This window comes from Neovison vison, chromosome 11 (genome assembly GCF_020171115.1).
Source record: "Neovison vison isolate M4711 chromosome 11, ASM_NN_V1, whole genome shotgun sequence".
NCBI lineage: Eukaryota > Metazoa > Chordata > Mammalia > Carnivora > Mustelidae > Neogale > Neogale vison.
This window is the reverse complement of record NC_058101.1, coordinates 155,941,589-155,962,498: the sequence shown is the minus strand read 5'-3', so window position 1 is coordinate 155,962,498 and position 20,910 is coordinate 155,941,589. Positions and strand designations below refer to the sequence as shown.

Sequence of the window (20,910 nt, the reverse complement as noted above, 5' to 3'; positions counted from 1 at the left end):
AATAAGTTAATTTTCCCTAGGCAAATAAATTAATAGAGAAACATAAAATCAGGAAGAAATTTTAACTAATATAGGTACTTCCATGATCCCTTTTCCAAACAAAATATTCTTGTTTTATAAATCTGAGTTGGCTACTAATATGTGTATAATTTTAAAATTGGGAGGGGTACTGATTTTCATAGAAAATCATAAAATAAATTTCTTAGCATGACCTATCTATAAAACAGTTTTAATTAGCTGTTTATAATGAGAACTAACAAAAAAAGAAAGAAAATAAAAAACACCCAGGGTGATTAGAAATTTTAAAAATTAGGAATTTCAGAGATTGTCAAAGATATTATTTTTTCAGTATTTAAAAAGCCATGCTTCACATGTATGTTTACTGAGTTATTGGCTATTTTTCAGATAATGACTACTGTAATGGGTTACTTGTTGATCAGAACAGGAAAACAGTCCAGGATAATTTTTCACTCTTCTTCACAGTGAACTGCTTGGAATCCCAAGAATTTAAGTTATAAGGGGATAGGGGGTTCAAAGAAAAGGGACATAGTTCCATAGTAGTTTTTAAATGTGGGGAAATTTATTTTTACAAAGAAACTATAAAAAATAATCTTTTATCCCTAACATACATACCACAATAACGGTAGCAGTTCTTAAATTAGTGATTAGGCTATAATAATTAAATTTGCATTTTAATATAGGATACAAAAAGACTGAAAAGACAAGACACAGAGCCAGAGAAAACATCTGCAAAACACTTATCTGACATAGGACTAATATCTAAAATATATAAAGAAATCTTAAAATTCAACAATAAGAGAACCTACTTAAAAATTTGCAAAAGATCAACAGATGTCTCACCAAAAAAGATATATAAGTAGTAAATAAGCTTATGAAAACACACTCCACATCATGTGTTACTCTACAATCTCAAATCAAAACAATGAGATAATCAATGCTACACATATATTAGAATGCTTGAAATCCAAAACACTGATAATACCAAATACAGGCAAAGGTATGGGAATGCAAAATGGTACACTCATTTTGGAAAACAGTTTGGCAGTTTCTTTACCATATGATCTGGCATTTGTGATCCTTAGTATTTACCCAAATAAGTTGAAAACTTTTGTCCGCATAAAAATTTGTACACAAATGTCTGTAACATCTTTAATCTAACTACCAAAACTTGTAAGCAACCAAGATTTTTTTCAATAGGTCAATTGATAAACCTTGGTACATCCATACAACGAAATATTTAGAACTAAAAGAAATGAACTAGGAAGCCCTGAAAAGACATGGAGGAAACAAATGGATATTACTAAGAGAAAGAAAATGATCTGGAAAGGCTACATAATGTATGAGTCCAATTATTTGACATTCTGGATGGAAAAGGCAAATTACAGAGAGAGTAAAAATGATTAACAAAAAATAAAGAATAGCAACAAAAATTTGAAAGGAATTTTAAGTTTGCTAAGTGTTTAAACAATGCCAGGTCATATTACAACATAAGTATAATTTAATTGACACAAATGTAACATTTTAATATTCAAAATCATAAAGAAAGGTATGTTATTTCTATCATGGCTATTTCCCTGTTTATCATAGCAAGAAAATATCTAGAATCACCTTGCTTGCTAAGGTCATTCAGCAGATCTTGTCCTTTTTTTTTGATGATCACATTTAGTTTTCTCTTTTGTTTTTGTATCACTAAAGGTAAATAATACAACATGGTAACTATAATGTTTGAAGTCTCAAGGTTTAAAGCATTTAATATCAATTTCTGTGTATTTCCCCTGCAGCATCTTTCTGGTTAAGCAGCTGTTAAGCAGCTGTTGTTATTCTCAGAGATGTTGCTAGGGAACACAGAATCAGGGTGATTTCCCTAGGCTCTGGACTTTAATGGGGATCACTTAAGTTGAGCACTGGATAATGTGATTCAGAAAGCATCCGGCAGGTAGAAAGAGGTAAAGCTAGCAGCTGCCTCTTGGGGGGGGGGGACAACAAAACCTTAATGGGGAGGGTGGAAGTTTGAGGTTCATATACACATAATTTAGATAAAGGAAACTGCATTTTCTATTTTCCTACTAATGAATAATACCATAAATTGCCTTTTTGGAATATCCTTTTCCCTTTAAAGCAGTTCATACTGGGCAAAAACAAAGTATGATAAACCACTTGAGGAAGATTAATATTAAAAAATTGTGCTCTGGGGAAAGGAAGGGGTGTTTACAGAGTTCCATCCCCATTCTCCTTACAGTAACAGGGATGTGGAATGTGGGTGGAACTGCCAGAAAAGTGATAAAATTCTTAAAATGACATGCCATCCACTGCAGAAGCTGTATAGTAAGTCATGGAAGGAGAACAATGTTGTGGATTCTGAAATCAAACAGACTTGAGTTTAAATCCTGACTCCACTGGTTATTATTTACAGGATCTTGGGGAATTTGACTTTTCTAAGATTTAGTTTCTTCATATGTAATGGGATCATTTGCATATTACATAATAATAATACCTACAGTTCAAAAGGTTGTTAAATTGAATGAGATAATGCATATAAAGTTCATCTCACAGCTATGACAATATTGGCTATTTGTTTGTTGTGACAAGATCATATTTTCATAAAATGAAAATGAGAAGAACTTTGGTAAAATTTAATGATACTTCAGTTATCTAGATGTTATGCCTGCTGAATAAACTCATTTGTTCATATTGATACTTGATCAGCCATGGTTATTCTTTCGCTCATAAATCCCATTCTTTCATACTGATGACCAAACCAACCAATCAACCAGATAAACCCAAACCTGAAAAACCAAAAAGCCTGTATTATGTTCCACAGAATTTTAAAACTGCAGCATGTCTTATGCCAATAAGAATGGCATGAAACAGATCCTTGTGTTATTATTAGTAATGAGTCAACATCTATCTCTAAGAGATATAAAATAGAGTTTCATGCTGGGGTCTTACATGATTTCAAAATTCTTGAAAATAGGTTTTTGAACTGAATCAATAAAAATCTGACTTCAAAGTATAAAATCTTCAGATTTCTATTAAAGTTTTTTTTAAATTATTATTTATTTATTTATTTCAGAAAAACAGTATTCATTATTTTTTCACCACACCCAGTGCTCCATGCAAGCCGTGCCCTCTATAATACCCACCACCTGGTACCCCAACCTCCCACCCCCCCGCCACTTCAAACCCCTCAGATTGTATTAAAGTTTTAATAAAAATCTTAGTATAAAGATTTTCAGCATTAAAACATAACATCATAAAACATACAGTACTCTCTGTCATTTGTGCCAGGAATTCAGTCCAATAAATATCAAGCTGCATAGTGGAATCATTGAATATACAGAGTTTCAAACTGAAAAAAATATTAAACTCAAAAGAATTTTTTTTGTATTTGAAATAAATACTTTGTTGTAAGTATGGATTTTTGTGATAAAATCAATGCTGATAATCTGTTCACTCAAAACAAATTGAGGAATATAGATACTTCTAGGAAACTGTACTCTTTAGAGCATAGTTAGTCGTTTAATGTACAAATAAAAGAAATATGGTTAATCCTTGTAATTCCTGGTAGTTATGTTCTATAAAGTCACTACAGTGAATTAGCCAATACTGCACCATTATTCCCAGGAGATACATGGGGTTAGGTTCCTGCAAGGTTCTGGCCACATTTTTGCCAACTCATTAATACATAATCTTGTTTTATGCATATTTCTGTTTAAAGATATCTTGTTTAATATACATTGTAGATTCATTATCACTGAACTCAGCAAACCTGATCAGAGCTCATCTGACACAGGTATTTTCTCTCTAAAGAACCATCACAGCCTTCTTGCACTTAGGACGCTAGACAGCACTTCAGTAGTAAGTGTGGGGCCATTTAAAACAGTGAAATCATCAACAAAAAATGCACAAAAATGTAAAAAATGTGCCACTAAATAGATTACAAAAAGGACACTTGTTCACTATATGAGATCTAAAACAAGAGAGCAGAGCCATTGCCTTATTTGACCTTATGCAAGAACAGCACATCAGAGACACAAATTTTCTGCAGGTCTGTCTGTGTATGTCAGAGAATGACTGTGAAAGTGCTAAGAGCATTGATTTGGGGTATAAAAGCACAAATTTTAGTGAGTAGAAGACTTCACAAATACAAAATCTGCAAATAAGGAAGATCGACTGTAATGAATACAATTTAAAATATCTGATGCCTTTTCCTCCAAATTTGAATTTATTTTATTTAGTTTATCGTGTTCAGAGGATTTATAAAATGCTAAGGACCTTCAAAATGAAACCAAAGATATTTTCTCTTGGTCTCCAAAGTTAGAAACCGTGCTTCATTATTTCACAGCTGATGGAAATAAATTAAAATTTCATAATTATGTAGATTACAGAGAAGAAATTATTCTAACAAAAATTCCACACAAGATTTCAAAGTTGAAATTCTTCCTTCCAGAGAAAAGAAAAAATTATCAGAAAAAGAAAGAAGGCAATTAGGATGCTATATTTTCTTGTTTTGCAGAATGATAAACGAAGATTTAGATACTATTTAGTAAGTTTAAATTTCTGATTTTCCAGAGAATGAGTAATGCAATAAATAAATAAATAAAAATCTCAGAACGCCTTTTTAAATTGGATGAAGAATCTCAAATAAAACAATGGCCAAACATGCAAAAGAATGTTATGCAAGAATTTCTATTTTCCTGGAATTATGTGAACATGTCTTTCAATTTAATTAATTTTCATTTTCAATGGTAGTCAAGTAATGCTCCCTATGTCTCCGAGCTCCTACATTCTGTTTTTGTGCAAGGGTCAAATATTTATATTCAATTCTGTACTACTTGCACATGTACTCATGTACATAAGTACATGTATATGCAAATGTCTCCCATGGATAGAAGACTCAAAAGCCTTGGAACTACTGGTTATGGGATGGGTAATGTGACTGAACAGCTTTGAAAACCCAGCGGCAGTGTGTATAAATATGTCACATTAGCTGAAAGAGACAGCTACTTTATTAATTTGATCCCATGCATAAGGTATTTATTATTTTTGTTTATTATCTTACATTTCAAATTTAACTTTGTGTTCCTAAACTCTTTTTTTTTCCAATTTATTTATTTTCAGAAAAACAGTATTCATTATTTTTTCACCACACCCAGTGCTCCATGCAAGCCGTGCCCTCTATAATACCCACCACCTGGTACCCCAACCTCCCACCCCCCCCCCCGCCACTTCAAACCCCTCAGACTGTTTTTCAGAGTCCATAGTCTCTCATGGTTCACCTCCCCTTCCAATTTACCCAAATTCCCTACTCCTCTCTAATGCCCCTTGTCCTCCATGCTATTTGTTATGCTCCACAAATAAGTGAAACCATATGATAATTGGCTACACTAATTCGAAAGAAAAGAGAGAAATCCCAAATTCATAAAATTATGAATGAAAAGGGAGAGATCACAACTAACGCCAAGGAAGTAGAAACAATCATCAGAAGTTATTACGAACAGTTATATGCCAATAAGCTTAGCAACCTAGATGAAATGGATGCATTCCTGGAAAAATATAAACTACCAAAATTGAACCAGGAAGAAATCGACAACCTGAATAGACGGATATCTAATAACGAGATTGAAGCAGTGATCAAAAACCTCCCAAAAAACAAGAGCCCAGGACCTGACGGATTCCCTGGGGAATTCTACCAAACCTTCCAAAAAGAAATAACACCTATTCTCCTGAAGCTGTTTCAAAAAATTGAAGCAGAAGGAAAACTTCCAGACTCTTTCTATGAAGCCAGCATTACCCTGATCCCCAAACCAGGCAAGGACCCTACCAAAAAGCAGAATTTCAGACCAATATCACTGATGAATATGGATGCTAAGATTCTCAACAAGATCCTAGCCAACAGGATCCAACAGCACATTAAAAAGATTATACACCATAATCAGGTGGGATTCATCCCTGGGCTACAAGGATGGTTCAACATTCGCAAATCAATCAATGTGATACAACAAATTAATATGAGAAGAGAGAAGAACCACATGGTCCTCTCAATTGATGCAGAAAAAGCATTTGACAAAATCCAACATCCGTTCCTGATTAAAACGCTCCAAAGTATAGGGATAGAGGGAACATTCCTGAACCTCATCAAATCTATCTATGAAAGACCCACAGCAAATATCATCCTCAATAGGAAAAAGCTTGAAGCCTTCCCATTGAGATCAGGAACAAGACAAGGATGCCCACTTTCACCACTCTTGTTCAACATAGTATTAGAAGTCCTAGCAACAGCAATCAGACAACAAAGAGAAATAAAAGGTATCCAAATTGGTAATGAAGAAGTCAAACTCTCTCTCTTCGCAGATGACATGATTCTTTATATGGAAAACCCAAAAGACTCCACCCCCAAACTACTAGAACTCATACAGCAATTCAGCAACGTGGCAGGATACAAAGTCAAGGTGCAGAAATCAGTTGCTTTCTTATACACTAACAATGAAAATACAGAAAGGGAAATTAGAGAATCGATTCCATTTACTATAGCACCAAGAACCGTAAGATACCTTGGAATAAACCTAACTAAAGAGGTAAAGGATCTGTACTTGAGGAACTAAAGAACACTCATGAAAGAAATTGAAGAAGACACAAAAAGATGGAAGACCATTCCATGCTCTTGGATCGGAAGAATAAACATTGTTAAAATGTCTATACTGCCTAGAGCAATCTATACTTTTAATGCCATTCCGATCAAAATTCCACCGGCATTCTTCAAAGAGCTGGAGCAAATAATCCTAAAATTTGTATGGAATCAGAAGAGACCCAGAATCGCTAAGGAAATGTTGAAAAACAAAAATAAAGCTGGCGGCATCACGTTACCTGATTTCAAGCTTTATTACAAAGCTGTGATCACCAAGACAGCATGGTACTGGCATAAAAACAGACACATAGACCTGTGTTCCTAAACTCTTATGCTACCATGGCACAGTAGCTGGGATAACATAAATGGAAATTAACATGACTTTAGGAGGATTCCAGCATTTTTCAAAAATAAACAGTCTTTGAAAAATATTATCAATAAAAGTGAATAAATCTTCTTGCTTAGCTAAAGGTCCATTTATGGAGCAAACAGGCACTATCACCTCTAATGATGTGCCTCACCTCTACCTGACAATATTTTAGGCATGTTACATCCAGGTTATGATGCATATATAGTGCTTTTCCTTTTGAGAAAGCTCTTTCAGTATTACATAGCTTGATTTTAATAGTCTTAAACCATAAAATTATTTTGATTCATGCTAATTTGATTTCAGGAATAAGTCTTAAGCCAGGACCAGGATAAATATAAATGGTAGCATACCATCTCATTAACATGATTTATGAGCTACCTATTAGCCAATAGTAGATAAAAAAAATATTCTAACTCGGTTTTAGAAAAATCTTTTACAGTCAATTCCTAGCTTCTTGTTAAAATTTTAAGATTGAGGACATATATTTAATCACTTTTTCTTCCTATTAAGATGAGAGAAAAGAAATTTTTAAAAAGGGAAAATTTAAGCCTAAAAGAGAGGGGAAAATAGGCTGCTGAATGGACAAAAAATTCCAACAGATTTCTGTCATATGAAAGTGGAAGGAGTAGTGGTTACTAAAGAAGCCTTGAAGAAAAAGCAGAAAGAGTATGGAATAGTTAAGAAAGTTAAGCAGAAGCATATGTACTTTGGAGGATCCTCAAAAGGCTTTTGGGGGTCCAAAGAGTGTAAGTATGGAAATAAATGAGACTAAAATGAGAAACAAAAATCAAGGGATTACTGGGTCACTATTTCCATCTTTACAATCTTTATGAAAATTATATGAAATAATATGGGATGCCAAAACAAAAGCATAAAGTGTCTAAAATTGTTAGAAATATCCTCTAACCCCTTTCCCTTATCCAGGTTGAATGAAAAAGGGTTTCCTCTAAAGAAATTAAACCCTAGAGAAAAGACTCCCCTTCTTTTCTAACATTTATAGTGGCCCAGCATAATGGCTATCAAACCAATCATCCTAAAGCAAGGGCTACCAGCTCTATACAGGTGCATATACCTACAATTCAACATGTTACTGTCTTAAAGATGCAAAGTTCAATCATTAAAGTGTGCCTGAAGCATTTGCACAAGGATTGCTTGGCTTATTTTTTGCTGATTTCATCCAGTGATTCTTTGACAAAAGCTAACAAGTTAATTTTAATCTTAATCTAACAAACAAAATCATAAACTCTACATATTACATTTTTTTAAAAGATTTTATTTATGTATTTGACACAGAGAGAGAGAGATTACAAATAGGCAGGCGGAGAGAGAGGGGGAAGCAGGCGCCCTGCTGAGCAGAAAGCCTGATGTGGGGCTCGATCTCAGGTCCCTGAGATCATGACCTGAGCCGAAGGAAGAGGTTTAACCCACTGAGCCACCCAGGCGCCCCAATATTACACATTTTTGAGAGTTTGCTTAGAGAAGGAACCAAATGAAGCTCTGTAACATATAAATATGGCAAAAAGATGTATCTTTCTCCCAACGATAACCTTTCTAATCCACTTGGGCCACCCTCAAGGGCTATCAAAAAATCCTAAGGCAGTGTTTCTTAAGTGCAGATTAAGAATGTCCAGTGAAGAGGTAAAGGATCTGTACTCGAGGAACTACAGAACACTCATGAAAGAAATTGAAGAAGACACAAAAAGATGGAAGACCATTCCATGCTCTTGGATTGGAAGAATAAACATTGTTAAAAGGTCTATAGTGCCTAGAGAAATCTATACTTTTAATGCCATTCCAATCAAAATTCCACCGGTATTCTTCAAAGAGATGGAGCAAATAATCCAAAAATTTGTATGGAACCAGAAGAGACCCCGAATCACTAAGGAACAAAAATAAAACTAGGGGCATCATGTTACCTGATTTCAAGCTTTCCTACAAAGCTGTGATCACCAAGACAGCATGGTATTGGCATAAAAACAGACACATAGACCAGTGGGACAGAGTAGAGAGCCCAGATATGGACCCTCAACTCTATGGGCAAATAATCTTCGACAAAACAGGAAAAAATATACAGTGGAAAAAAGACAGTCTCTTCAATAAATGGTGCTGGGAAAACTGGGCAGCTATATGTAGAAGAATGAAACTCGACCATTCTCTTACACCGTACACAAAGATAAACTCAAAATGGATAAAAGACCTCAACGTGAGACAGGAATCCATCAGAATCCTAGAGGAGAACATAGGTAGTAATCTCTTCAATATCAGCCACAGCAACTTCTTTCAAGATAGCTTTCAAGACAGCAACTTCTTTCAACTTCTTTCCTTGGCAAAGGAAACAAAAGCCAAAATAAACTTTTGATATTTCATCAAAATCAAAAGCTTCTGCACAGCAAAGGAAACAGTCAAAAAAACAAAGAGGTAACCCACGGAATGGGAGAAGATATTTGCAAATGACAGTACAGACAAAAGGTTGATATCCAGGATCTAAAAGAACTCCTCAAACTCAACACACACAAAACAGATAAGCATATAAAAAATGGGCAGAAGATATGAGCAGACACTTCTCCAATGAAGATATATAAATGGCTATCAGACACATGAAAAAATGTTCATCATCACTAGCCATCAGGGAGATTCAAATTAAAACGACATTGAGATATCAGCTTACACCAGTTAGAATGGCCAAAATTAGCAAGACAGGAAACAACATGTGTTGGAGGGGATGTGGAAAAAGGGGAACTGTCTTACACTGTTGGTGGGAATGCAAGTGGGTGCAGCCTCTTTGGAGAACAGTGTGGAGATTCCTCAAGAAATTAAAAACAGAACTTCCCTATGACCCTGCCATTGCACTCCTGGGTATTTACCCCAAAGATACAGATGTAGTGAAAAGAAGGGCCATCTGTACCCCAATGTTTATAGCAGCAATGGCCACGGTAGCCAAACTGTGGAAAGAACCAAGATGCCCTTCAACGGATGAATGAATAAGGAAAATGTGGTCCATATACACTATGGAGTATCACGCCTCCATCAGAAAGGATGAATACCCAACTTTTGTAGCAACATGGACGGGACTGGAAGAGACTATGCTGAGTGAAATAAGTCAAGCAGAGAGTCAATTATCATATGGTTTCACTTATTTGAGGAGCATAACAAATAGCATGGAGGACATGGGGAGTTAGGAGAAGGGAGTTGGGGGAAATTGGAAGAGGAGGTGAACCATGAGAGACTATGGACTCTGAAAAACAATCTGAGGGGTTTGAAGTGGTGGGGGGTGGGAGGTTGGGGGAACCAGGTCGTGGGTATTTGAGAGGGCTCAGATTGCATGGAGCACTGGGTGTGGTACAAAAACAATGAATACTATTATGCTGAAAATAAATTTAAAAAAATTTAAAAAATAATAATAAAATTAAGAAAAAAAAAAGAATATCCAGTGAAAACCACCTGAGGGTTTTGAAGGGGAGGGGGTGAGTGGGTGGGTGGGAGGTTCAGGGAACCAGGTGGTGGGCATTAGGGAGGGCACATATTGCATGGAGCACTGGGTGTGGTGCAAAAACAATGAATACTGTTACGCTGAAAAGAAATTAAAAAAAAAAAAGAAAGAAAAGAAAACATAAAAAAAAAAGAATGTCCAGTGAGCTAAAGAAAATCCAATCAAAACAAAACCAAATCAGAACAAAACAAAACAAAAGCAATTAGAGAATGTCAAAGGGGATGTTAGGCGCTATTATGAAAAAGCTCCTATTGGTCAAACCCAGGACAATTTGAGCATCAAAATAAAATAAGGACAGTAATAGATTAAAATCCATCACATAAAAGAAAAGGATGCAAGAGTTTACACTGATGATCAATAAATACATAAATAAAGGAGAAAAGAAAGGTCTCCTTTACAGGAAAATGTCAACTAATAAAGATAAAAGGAATAATGGGTTGGAAGAATCATTTTATAATTATTGTGAGAAAAATAATTCTGGAAAAAATTATGAGTGGATGCTGGATCTGGAATCTGGTCAAGAATGGAATACTTACAGCATCTCCAAGTATCAAGTATCTTCTCACATATTACTCATTAGTTACCAGAATTATGAAGATAGTTTTTAACCAAACGATCAAAATGAGTATTTATCAGTAAGAGACAGTACTTCTGGCCATGATACCCTGAGAAGGGCAAATCATCCATTATGCAGTATTCCAGACAAACATGGATATGTAAGCTGACTCTAAACATGAGGCATATCAGAGGAATGAACCCAAATGGATTTTTTAATCTTCAATTTTTTATCTTCAAAAATGCTGTGAAGCCAAAGAAAAGCTGAGGAATAGTTCAAGGACATTTTTGGGATAACTGAAAAACTAGGCATATGGGCTGAAGACTGGTTAAAATATTGTATCAATGTTAAATTTCCTGAATTTGGTAACTGTACAGTGGCTGTATCACTGTATATTCTCGTTCTTAGGAAACACACTGAAGTATTAAGGCATAATATATGCAACCTAGTCTCAAATGGTGCAGAACACTAATATCTATCTCTACATAGAGAGAATGATAGAGCAATTTTGGAAAAATTTTCAAATTGATGAATATTGGTAAAGAGTATATACTAGTTATTTTTATTATTCTTAAAACTTTTCTGTAAACAAAAATTTGGTGTGGAATCCAGGCATGTGAATTTGAAAGAAGTTCTTTGTTAGGTGTACATGCAGTTTAAAAATTACCGCTCGAGGGTTTAGTGTAATACACACTGAAAATCATCACCAAGAAATAAATGCCTGGCATTATGGCTTAAGAGAAGTAGGAGACCCTATCGAAGAAAATACCAAAATAGCAACAATTATTTTTGCCGTTTTTGATCGAAAATTTTAAAGGATGGAGGACATTTTTTTAAATAAAGTTGGAAAAAATACTTTTAACTTTTTAACTTTTTTGGTTCATATTTAAGGCTTGGAATTCCTGGCTATGTTCCCTCCTTCTGTACATATTATGTATATAATACCTAATAAAATATTAAACAATAATGTTTTTGTACTAAAAACCACCATTTAATACTTTCTCTGTGCTAAGCACTCTGTTAAAGCTTTTATATATGATCTCATTTTAATCCTCACAATAATCCTAATAGGTAGAAATTATTATTCTAATTTTATACCTGAGGAAACTGTGACCCAGAGAGGTTAAGCAACTTTACCTGAGATCTCCTAGCTGACAAATGTAAAATTTAGTATTCAAACTTAGGTCTGTCTGAGTCCAAAGACTTTATTCTTAACCACCAAACCTTATGCCCAGAACTGTTTGAGCCCACAGATGGCAAAGGCAATCTACCATCTGTTTCTTCATCACTGGCTCTCATCTCTTCTTTCTCTGTCACTGCTTATCACCTCCATTGTTGTTCCCAGCTGCAGCTCTCTTCTCATAGGCTTTGATGTGAAAAAAGATCTGGCTCAAACTCCAACACAGAATCTGATTTACCTATAGTCTGTGGTCTTCATTTTCCTCATCAGAAAAATAATGGACAATTTTTTTAAACATTTATTTATGGGGGGTGGGAGACAAAGGAAGAGAGAGAATCTCATGCCTAGCACAGAGCCCATATGGGGCTGGACTCACAACCCATGAGTTCATGACCTCAGCCAAAATCAAGACGGACGCTTAACCTACTGAGCCACCCACGTGTCCCAATAACGGATAATTCTTACCCCATGGGATTTAAAGGGGATAGCATTTAGAAAACCTAGCCCACAGCAGGTAATTTATAATAACAGGTAGTTTTATATTCATCTCTCAACCCTCTTTAAATAATAATCTCATGTTGCTTTTTTCATTTCTGAGTACATCCAATTATTTTGGATTTAATTACCTGAGTCGTTATAGTCTGGCTTCTAATTTTCATTAATTTCGGATCTATGAAATTTGGAGAGATGACATTTACTTTTTCTAGGAGAAAAAAAACTAGTAAATACATTAAGTAAGAAGCATCGACTAACTTGGCCTCAATTTACATACTATATATATATATATATATATATATATATATAAACAAAGTTTGGCAATTAAGGCAAATACTTAGTCATCAGTCAGTTATAAGAGAGATAACTTTTTGGCACTTAAGTACTACTACCATCTTTAATCATGATCAATGTTTCTAGAAATGAAAACTTTACGACTTCACGGAAAGATTCAACATGTCAAAGTTCCTTTGGCAGTATCACAAAATAAATCTGTCAATTAATAAGGGGAAATTTCTATTACAGATATTTAGAAGACCAGTAATCAAAATTTAAAAGTGGTTTATGAATAGTATGTTAATTTTTTAGATCTTTAAAATCAATGCTGCAATTGTCGAGATTCATATTTTAAGCATATTAATTACAGAATACTAATATTTACTCAAATATTAGTGAACTCAAATAGGTTCCCTAAGACAATACTTTAAAACTCACCTGTCTATTGTGCTTTTTAAAGTTTATTATTTATTTATTTATTTATTTTTAAGATTTTATTTATTTATTTGTCAGCGAGACAGAGTACAGGCAGGCAGAGTGGCAGGCAGAGGCAGAGGGAGAAGCAGGCTCCTTGTAGAGCAAGGAGCCCAATGTGGGACTTGATCCTAGGACGCTGGGATCATGACCTGAGCCGAAGGCAGCCCCTTAACTGAATGAGCCACCCAGGAATCCCTAAAGTTTATTATTTATTAAGAAATACAAATTTTAAAAAATGTATATACACACAGACCTTTTTTTACTGTGTTTTGCTTTACTACACTTCACAGATAGTGAGTTTAAGAAATTAAAGGTTTCAGGCAACCCTGCAACAAGCAAGTGTATCAGTACCATTTTCCCAACAGTATTTTTTCACTTTGAGTCTATGTCACATTTTGGTAATTCTCTCAATATAAACTTTTCCATTATTGTATTGGTGATGGTGGTCTGTGATCAGTGATCATGACTCACCAAAAGCTCAGATGATAGTTAGCATCTGTTAGCCATAAAGTATTTTCTAATTAAGGTATGTACGTGTTTTAGATATAATACTATTGCACACCTAATATAGTACAGTATAGAGTAAACAACTTTTATATGCATTGGGAAACCAAAAAATTCATCTGATTTGCTTTATTGTGATGTTCAATTTATTGTGATGGTCTGGAAGCAAACACTCAATATCTCCTAGGTATGCCTGTATAGAGGCTGTCCTTGCTTTGTACAGTATTGGGGTAGTGATTAATAGTAACCATGGGACAGTGTAAAGTGAGGCCACATCTCTAATATGCTCATTTCAATGAACATGGTACCATGCAAAGTAAGAACTGACTGTAAGTACTAAGATGAGGAATTGATTCCACACAATAGGCTACATGGATAAATCCAGTACTTAGATCTATAAAGTGCTCAATAAATATTTGTTGAACAAATGGATGAATGGTAAGCAATGAAAAAAGTATAAACCGATTTAGATGAATCTTGACCTAAACTTCACCTAAAATTCATAGAAGAAAATCTTAAGGATCCAGGACTGGGCAAGAAGTTCTCATACTTGACATGAAAAGCATGATCCATAAAAGTAAAAACAGACAAGGTGCACCTCTATAGCCAAAACCTCGCTCTTTGAAAGACCATGTGAGGATTAAAACACAAGCTATGTACAGACTGATAAAAAATATTTGAAAACCTCATATCTGAAAAAGGACTAGTATCTAAAATACATAAACAACCCTCAAAACTCAACAGTAAAGAAATAAAAAATTCCAATTAAAAAGGGGACAAAAGACATGAACAGATATTTCACCAAAGATATAACAAATCGCACATAAGCATATGGTGACATGCTCACCATCATCACCCAGGAGGAAAGTGGTTATAATCATAAAGGGGTAGTATGAGGGATCCCTGTGGTATCTGAGCTGTTCAGTACCTTGACTGTGATGCCAGATACATGAACCTATGCAGAATTTCATATACTCATTTACACATGGGAGTAAAAATACAACTGGGGGAATATAAATAAAAAAGATGGACTATTAATATCAATGTCTGAGTTGTGATAGTATATTATAGTTTTGCACATTGTTACCATCCATGGTAATTAGGTAAAGAGTACAAGAAATCTACCTGTGTATTTCTTGAAACTGCATGTGCATCCACAATTACCTCAAAAAAGGAGAGGAAAAATTGTATACTTAAAATGATTGAATTTTATGGTATGTGACTCATACCTCAATAAACGGCTTTCTCTTTTCTTTTTTTATTTTTTTTAAATTTTTTTAAAGATTTTATTTATTTATTTGACAGAGAGAAATCACAAGTAGATGGAGAGGCAGGCAGAGAGTGAGAGAGGGAAGCAGGCTCCCTGCTGAGCAGAGACCCCCCGATGCGGGACTCGATCCCAGGACCCTGAGATCATGACCTGAGCCGAAGGCAGTGGCTTAACCCCCCTGAGCCACCCAGGCGTCCCTCAATAAACGGCTTTAAAAAAAGAACCAGGGGTGCCTGGGTGGCTCAGTTGGTTGAGCACTGACTCTCGATTTTGGCTCAGGTCGTGATCTCAGGGTTCTGAGAGCCACCTAGGGCTCTGCGGCTCAGCAGGGAGTCTACTTGAAGTTCTCTCTCTCTCTCCCTCTGCCCTTCCCCTAGCTTGTGTGCTCTCTCTCTCTAATAAATAATTCTATAAAAAAAATTTTAAAAATTAAAAAAAATAAAGACACCCTAGGAATCCTCTCTGAGTTCATGGAATTTACCATATAGGTCAAAAGAAGACTTGATCAAGGATACAAATCCTTAAAGATACGAACACTATGTTTTAACTATTTACATAGGCTGTATCATAATTGGGTAAATGTATAAATGCTAAAGGATTGATGTTTGTGTGCCTCCTCCTTGATCTAATAAACATGTAAATGCAAAATACATTAAAGAGAAAACTTTGATTTTTATTGAGGTAATTATACATCAAAGTACATAAACTAATGTAAATTTGGATTGCTTCAACTGATATCATTTCTAAGGTATAGACATAATTTTATCAAAACTATTTTAAAAATCAGATTAAGTTTTGTTTAAACCTCCTAAATTCTTACATATCCTGGTTTCTATTAAAATAACAGCAACAATAATAATAATACTTTCATTGTGCACTGATGTAATAATTATTTGGAAGAGCTTATTTTTAAAAAAAAATAGGTATTTGGGTCTTTTTGACTTTTTGAAGTTTATTTCTAGTTTTATTATGCTGAGTTTAGAGAATGCAGGCTATATGATGTCTGCTTGAGAAAAACGTGTAAGAGATCTTGACACGGCTACTCTTGGAGGGTGAATTTAAAGTTACAGTTCCAATTATACCATATTCTGTGTGACCTTAGATATTTCTTTTTTTTTTTTTTGACCTTAGATATTTCAAACAAGGTTTGTGAGCTTCTGTTTCCTATAAAATGGGGGAAATCACTCCTGCCTATTTTACAGGATTGCTGTGTGTCTCAATTGAGATAACATATAAAGACATCTTTTATTTATTTATTTTTTAAAGATTTTATTTATTTATTTGACAGACAGAGATCACAAGTAGGCATTGAGGCAGGTGGAGAGAGAGGAGGAAGCAGGCTCCCTGCTGAACCGAGAGCATGATGTGGGGCTTGATCCCAGGACCCTGAGATCACGACCTGAGCCGAAAGCAGAGGCTTTAACCCACTGAGCTACCCAGGCGCCCCTAAAGACATCTTTTAATTGGTAAAACAGTATGTAGGTCCTGACTCACTTTTTTTTTCTAATGCAAAAATCCAAGAAAGAATACTACTTTTCTGACATGATTTTAGAGGTAGTTTTCTCATTTTTAAAAAGTGAAATACAGTTTTAGACAACATGAATCTGGTATAACATCACACAATGACACTTCTATCTAAAGGCAGTGTAAATTAATCACCAATGACTATATTAGCCACCAATTTATTAAAGTTTCTAAGAACCATAACACTTTTCTATGCAGTAGATGGCTATGTTTCTAAAATAGATAGTATTTTTGACTGTATTTGTAATGTCTTGTTACTTTTTTCAAGAGTAGAGTATTTTCAAAAAAGCATAATATAGGATTTATTAATAGCCCTTAAATATCTAATACAAAGCTTATCTACAAAATGGTAAGCAACTTTAATCAAAATATGTCTAGGTAACAAATTAAACATCAAATAAAATGCTATTCTATAAGAAAAGCGTAGTTGCACTAGTGCTTTTAGTAATTCCATAGCACCAAGCATTCAAATAGTACATGCTGTGGAGACGACTCTATGTAATAAAGAATGGCTTACCCACCATTTAAGTAGAAAATACATGTGGAAGATGGGAAGAATAGAAATGAGTCTGGGGGATCAAAAAAGCAATCGTGTTTAAATACTTTTGTTTGAAGCAAACCAATTTCATCAATCTCTTCCTGAGCAAACACTGTTAAAGCACTGGTGTGGGAGGATTGACATACAAATAAACTAATTAAAATAATTCATTATCAAAGTTAGTTTTATTCAGTAATTCTTAAACATCTGAACAGTGGAATTTAGAAATAAGACATTTCTTATCTTAGATAAAGATCTAAAATGTATGCCAGAAATGTTATCTCTAAAATGTTAATTTTATAAAGACTTAAAGACAGAAAGATTCACTTACTTCTATCTTTTTAGAGATTTTCAATTAGAAAGTAACAATCTGATTTTGATTACTTTAAGTTTTAAAAATCTTTGTGATGTGATATTATTCTTCGGCATAAGAATATGAGAAATGCTCTGATCAAATATTCTCTACAATACATTTAGAATCAAGTTGGCAGCCCAGCATTTATTTCTCTACTTCCAAAAGAACAGACCACCAAAGTAGTTTAGAACACAATAGGTGGAGAAATCAAAAAGAAGAAGAAGAAGAAGAAGAAGAAGAAGAAGAAGAAGAAAAAGAAGAAGAAGAAAACATGATAACCAATCACACCCCTAAAACTGAATGGCAACCACTGTAGAGAAAGAAGAAAGGGTAAGCCCACAAGGAGGTCTGCCTAAGGAGAAAAAGGGAAATAGCTAAGTACTAAGAGGTCACAAGGTACGTTAAACACATAAAAAAAACCCCACTCATTAAATTTAAAGATCTGGTTCTGCAAGAGCAGTTTGTGTTACTAAAAGGCATACCATTTGTAGGATTTTTTTTTAATTCAAAAAGATTTATAATATTACTTTCTGAAGCTTTTTTCTAGTTTCTGTAATTTGATTCTAAAATGAGTGTTTACCAAATGGCATTTAAACAAATGCAAAAATTAAAATGTGTCATTTAAATGTAATCCAAAAGCTGAGAATTTTAGCCTTATTTAAATTTTTTTGGCAAGTTTACCCCACTGTTTTAATCTTTAAATAAAATAAATTTATCATACTTCTCACTTGTTTTAACTTTTAAAGCAAAAACAATTATTCTTCTCACCAGCATTACTGGTTCTTACTTAACTGCACTATTTACTCAAACTCCTTGTAATCAGCAACTGCCACAGTACCATATCCCAACCCACCTCCCTGGGGCACAGCACACTCCATGCTCACTAACCAAAATGGTCATTTCTATCGAAGTTGAGGAATTAAAAAAACAAAGCAAAACAAAAACCGTAATTCTCACGGAACAGCTTTTAGACAAATAAAACAAGATACTAAAATATTGAGGACAGCCTAAGTATAATGAAAGTCAGAAATGAGATGAGAAAATATCTAGTAACGAAGAGACATAAAACCTAGATTTGATTCAGGCTCCTCCTCTTTACCAACTGTATCGGGAAAGTCACTTAAATTTCTATGTCTCAGTTTCCTCACCTGTAAAACAAGGGTTTTGAACCTGATAATCAATCCCTAAGGTCTCTTTCAGCTGTAAAATTCTATGATTCTATAAAAATTAAGTGAAAAAAAAAATCCTAAAAATAAATAAATAAAATGAAGAGGTGATGGAAGGATGAATGTGTGTGCAAGCGTCTGTTCTTTCCATCTCTTTTCCCCTATGTTCATGACTAAACCCAATGCCTAACATTGAAACCGCAGTTATGTTTTATCATCTCTATGTCACTAAAGTTATTTGTCCCAAATACAATGTAAAATTTAATCAAGTCAGGGTGCTTTAGTTTTATTATAGAATTTACATCAATAAACTTGTCAGAAAAACAAAATAAGAAGATAAAAGAGAAATGAAATATAAAAATAAGAAAATAAGAAAATAAAAGAGACAATAAAAGGGAATACAAATTCCTAGAAGTGGATATATTTAATTAAAGTTGTTTTAAAATAGTAAAATAATTCAATGAGAAAGCAACGAGTTAGATGTGTATTTCACAGACAGTGATTTTGATGCATTAATCACAGGCCAGCCAAAGGATTAGCCCCAGTTTCCAAATTTGAAACAAAATGTAGAATAGCTGTAGCACTTGGATAAGTAGTAAACCGTAAAATCATTAAGTTTGCATGACTAACTTCAATGTGCTGTGATCAAAGAAGATAATCTCTTGGTAAATCAATGGTTTTATATTATGAAAAGAGGAAAATGACTTAATCTACACAAAAGCACAGTAAACACACAAACATTCCCTATTAAATTGATCACATAATAAATTACAATGTATGTTTTCACTTATTTAGCCATTAGTACCATAAGGTATTTCGTGGCTGGAAGCATCTCAACTGTGTTATTTTCTCAAGCAAATGTTTAAAATTTTGCAAATATATAAGGGCCCCAAATCACATTCATTAATTGGCTGTAACCTACTATAAATAAAATACGTAAACCTGACAGGGAATCTCAACTTAAAAGTCAAACTTATACTTTGAGAATTGACACATTTAGGTTGGTGTTAAGCACTTAAGTTATAAAAGATTAACCTGACTAAGGCTTTACTAACCGGTAAGGCTTTACAACATCTTTCAAACCTGGAAGAAGTGTATGAGGTTTTACCATAGATCATCCTCCAAACAGTGTCACAACAAGCCCTGAAAGCCTATATGTACGTTTAATTTGTAAGAAGGTTATGTGATTCACTGACAGAAGCTGTGCTGGTGATGGACAGCCAGGTAATGCTGATAGAAGGTGGTACCTGCCACCGAATAATAATGCTGAAAACAGACATTATTCTGTTCTAAGATACACCTTTCCCATCCTTATTTGATCTCACACCAACATAAAGATAGCCAATGACTTGCATTCTTTCTATACTAGAAAAGCATTACCTCTAGCTTTTCTAACCTCTCTCCTCAAGAGCTACCTATGGTCATGTTTATTTTGGTACAGTGTCAACCATATAAAATGACAACGAGTAAGAAATACACAATCTCCAGTTGTGATATGCTTTGCTCATGTAGACCCTAAAAATACAAACATTCCTCTCACGCACATCATCCCTCATAAGGCATAATTTCCCAAGAAAAATAGTAAATGCTTCTTCGATAATCAGTAGGGGAAAAAAAGACAAAAAACAAAAACAACTTTTTTTCCAAGAGAGATAATGCTTGCACAAATTTGGTTTTTTACAAGTTGACGTTGCTCCTTGACTGACTACACTTCTCTTGGATGCATTTTTGCTCAGTTATCCCTATCTAGTAACTCCTAAATGTTATCAGCCAGGCTGGGTTAGGCAGTCCAGAGGATATCCCCCAAAACTTCTGGTTGGATTTACTACTCACTTCTAATACAATGGCAGTAGTGGCGAGATACCACTGCTGAGACTAGGTCATTGGAGACTATGGACAGTCTTGTGCACTCTTTATTGCTCACCATAGGGGAGCAATTCATTGTGTGAAAAGCCCATGTGGTGGAGAACCTAGGCCTACCAACAACCATGTGCATGCATTTGGAAGCAGATCCTCCTACCCGTCAGTAAGCCTTCAGATGGGATCATAGTCTCCACCTG

At 34.5% G+C, this 20,910-nt stretch overlaps 1 protein-coding gene across 1 annotated transcript in view; it reads right to left on the bottom strand.

Moving 5' to 3' along the window:
- FBXO8 (F-box protein 8) overlaps positions 1–20,910 on the bottom strand; it is a 52,547-nt gene that overhangs the window by 30,463 nt on the left and 1,174 nt on the right. The window lies entirely within an intron of this gene.